This window comes from Echinops telfairi, unplaced genomic scaffold (assembly GCF_000313985.2).
Source record: "Echinops telfairi isolate 266 unplaced genomic scaffold, ASM31398v2 ScPeMD7_2010;HRSCAF=2546, whole genome shotgun sequence".
In the NCBI taxonomy this organism is placed as follows: Eukaryota; Metazoa; Chordata; class Mammalia; order Afrosoricida; family Tenrecidae; genus Echinops; species Echinops telfairi.
Window position 1 is genome coordinate 12,057,486 of NW_022105908.1, and position 3,252 is coordinate 12,060,737.

The window sequence follows — 3,252 nt, forward strand, 5'->3', positions numbered from 1 at the left end:
CCAAGGAGACTAAGGCATCTCCCAATTTTAACTAAAAATTATTAAGACAACATTTTTTCTCCACTGAGTTTATCTCAACCTAAACACACTCTCATTCTTCTTCTTATTAAAATAAACAAGTAAACTCTTTAACTGGGTCTCCTTTTCCTCTGGTGAATGCCCTAGTTATTTCCTGTCAATCATCTATAAACGTTCATGTATGTATCCTGACTCATGTACATGCTTTTCCATAGGCTCAAGTTTCTTTGAAGAGACATTTGTTATCTCTAATTTCACACATCTCTGTTAATGAGTCTCCAACTTACTTATGTTACCTCTTCTGTCTCAGTTTCCCCCAGTTTACACCATCCCATGTTCAATATACTAGTCTGGTTAAAGGAATGTATTAGTGAATTTTCTCTAGATAAGAGACAAAGAATGAATGATTGATTGAATTTAAGGAATGGACTCCTGTAATTAGGGGTTCATCAAGAACAAAGTCATTAATGAGATGGCAGGGTGGACACTTGAACTCTCTTGTATATGAATTCAGTAGGCCATAAAGCAGGCTGGAAATTCTGGCAAGATAACTGTTTACAGTCTTTTGGGTGCTGCCTCAATGTTTGCCTTCAGTTGATTGGTTAAGGCCCACTCATGATATAATCTGTTTATCTTAAGGTGAACTAATTTAGAAACTAGTTTCATGTAAATCCTTAAATAGTACAATAGAGTTTTCAAGGCTATAAATATCTATGGAAACAGATGACCTCATCTTTTCCCCATGGAATGACTGGGAGATTTGAACTGCTGATTTTCTGGTTAGCAGCCTAATATTTACTTATTTTACCCACTATATTACAAAACATCCAGACATCACATTCTCATTTTTAATTTTATATGTATCCCACTGCCATTTAGTTGATGCTGACTCACGGAGACCCTATAGGACACGGTAGAACTGCCCCTGTGAGTTCCTGAGATTTTAGCTGTTTAAGGGAGTGGAAAGCCCTGTCTTTCTCCTGTGGAGCTGCTGATGATTTTGAACTGCAGACCTTGTGGATTGCAGTACAACATGTAACTACTATGCCACTAGAGCGTCTCTATATGCTATGTAATAGGATATCTATAACTCATCATAAACATGCATTAGCATTGTATATCCAGATTTTCACAGATGAATATTTTGTCTCTTTAGTTTCACAGATACACATATGGAAAGGGACTTTGTCCCAGGAGTTGGATTGAATGCTCTCTTAAGGTAAAGTTCAAATATGTACAAATACAGACAAGTTTATATCAAGAAAATGGCCCACATAGTTATAGAAGCAGGCAAGGTCCAAATCAGATATTAGACCGGAAGTTTCATTTAGCTACAGGAGCTAATGAAGTCAAGGTCAACCAGAATATGACAGGCTTGGAAAGCTGCACTGGCAAATGATACCAAGATTGACAAGTCAGATGGAAAGCTGCAAAAGACTTCCAGGATCAGCCGGCAATATGGCAGCCTACTGCCTCAAATCCAAAGAATTAAAAGTTGACAAGCCAGAGCGGGACTTGAAACACTCATCAATGAAGATCAAAGATTGCACCCTCAGTACGGACTACAACTCATTGTAAACAAGATCCAAGTACGCACAACTGGACCAATAGGTGACATCCTGATAAATGGAGAAAAGATTGAAGTTGTTAAGGGGTTTGTCTTGCTTGGATTCACAATCAATGCTCATGGAAGCAGCAGTCAAGAAACCACGTGACTCATTGTATTTTTACACAGGTCCTTCATGCAGGTCAAGGTACAAGGTGACACCAAAATGAGAGGTTCGGGTGTGGGTGCTTCCATTTTCTTGCCCTAAATTCTGATCCAGGGGCTGCCAAAGCCAAGAACGATTTGAGGCAGGGTGATTGGTCATGAGGATGGTACTCCTGAGCTGACCAGCAGTAGGGAAATGGGAGGGTTTCACTTCTTCCCAATTTGAATGGCATCTTCGTCCTCTAATGTGTGATCTTTACCCACTTGTTGAGGATTATGTTTCACAGAGAGACTCCATACCAGAATGTATTTGAGTTCTTTAAAAAGATTCTTGTGAATCTTCATGCAGAAATCCTTTACTGTGGCCCTGGAGTCCAGGCAGCATGACCAGGGAAGGATAATCTATTAAGTGGCCTTTGGATTTGTTGTAAGTCCTCACTAGATTCTGGTAGTCACAGATCTTTACGAAAAGGTCACTGAAATTCCAAGGGGGATCAGCAAAGATAGGAACACAGTGAAGCACCTTATAGATGATATCTAATTCAAGGGAGATCTTATTTAACACAGATCAAGGGGCTATACACTTTTTCCTTCCACTACATCATTGAGGTCATCAGCTGCAGCATCACAATGCAGAATGACATCAGCATGATGATTTTGTATTCAGCCAGAATGTTCTTCGCTGTTTTGGCATCCAGTTCACTCAGAGGGCAAGTAACTGTGAGATTAATGCCTACTTTGCCCTTTTCTAAAGCCAATGTTAGGGGATTTCTATTCAAATGAATGCCAAAGCCTTCCAGTTCCTGTTCAATTATCGTCTTATGCTCCAAGAGGTTCAGGGCATCCAGAAAAACAACAAGGTCAGGTTCAGGCCACTGCAATGACTTGGAGGCCGCCTCTGCCTTTGCCACCCTTGGCACCCTCAGTGATTCTGGGGGAGATCTAGAAGCTGGATCTGGTCATCTTTATATCTGATGACACCAGGTCCAGTGGTCAGAGTAATGAATTCACGGGCTGCCACCTCAAAGTATGCCCCTCTCAGCTTACTGAGCCACTTAGATTTACCCACAAATGGAAAACTGACAAATTCAATGAGTGCATCATCTGTCTTGGCCACATCAAAACCTTCTCCTGGTTCCCCACCACCATCACCATTTGGACTGATGAGTTCTCTGGGAAGCTTAACCAAATGAGCCTGAACAGCTCTAGGTTGTGTGATGTGTGTGACCTTGTTCCTTTGAGTTTCAGCCTTCCCAGCTTGGATCTCCTCTATCATCTTGGCTCAGGTGTTGCACATAGTCGTGAGTGCTTGGGTGTGAAATGACAGCTTGAGGGTCTGCCATTGCCTCCCGGAGTCACTACAGTGGCCATGATACTTTCCATTGCTTCATATACATATGGAAGTTGGACACTGAATAAGGCAGACTGAAAAAGAATGGATGCATCTGAATTATGGTGCTGGTGAGGAATACTGAAAGTACCATGGACTGTCAAAAGAACAAAATAATCTGTTTTGGACAAAG

General features: G+C 41.2%; 1 pseudogene; it reads right to left on the reverse strand.

Moving 5' to 3' along the window:
- Nucleotides 1-1,936: 1,936 nt before the first annotated feature.
- LOC101652869 lies at nt 1,937-3,026 on the reverse strand (annotated as a pseudogene).
- Nucleotides 3,027-3,252: the final 226 nt, after the last annotated feature.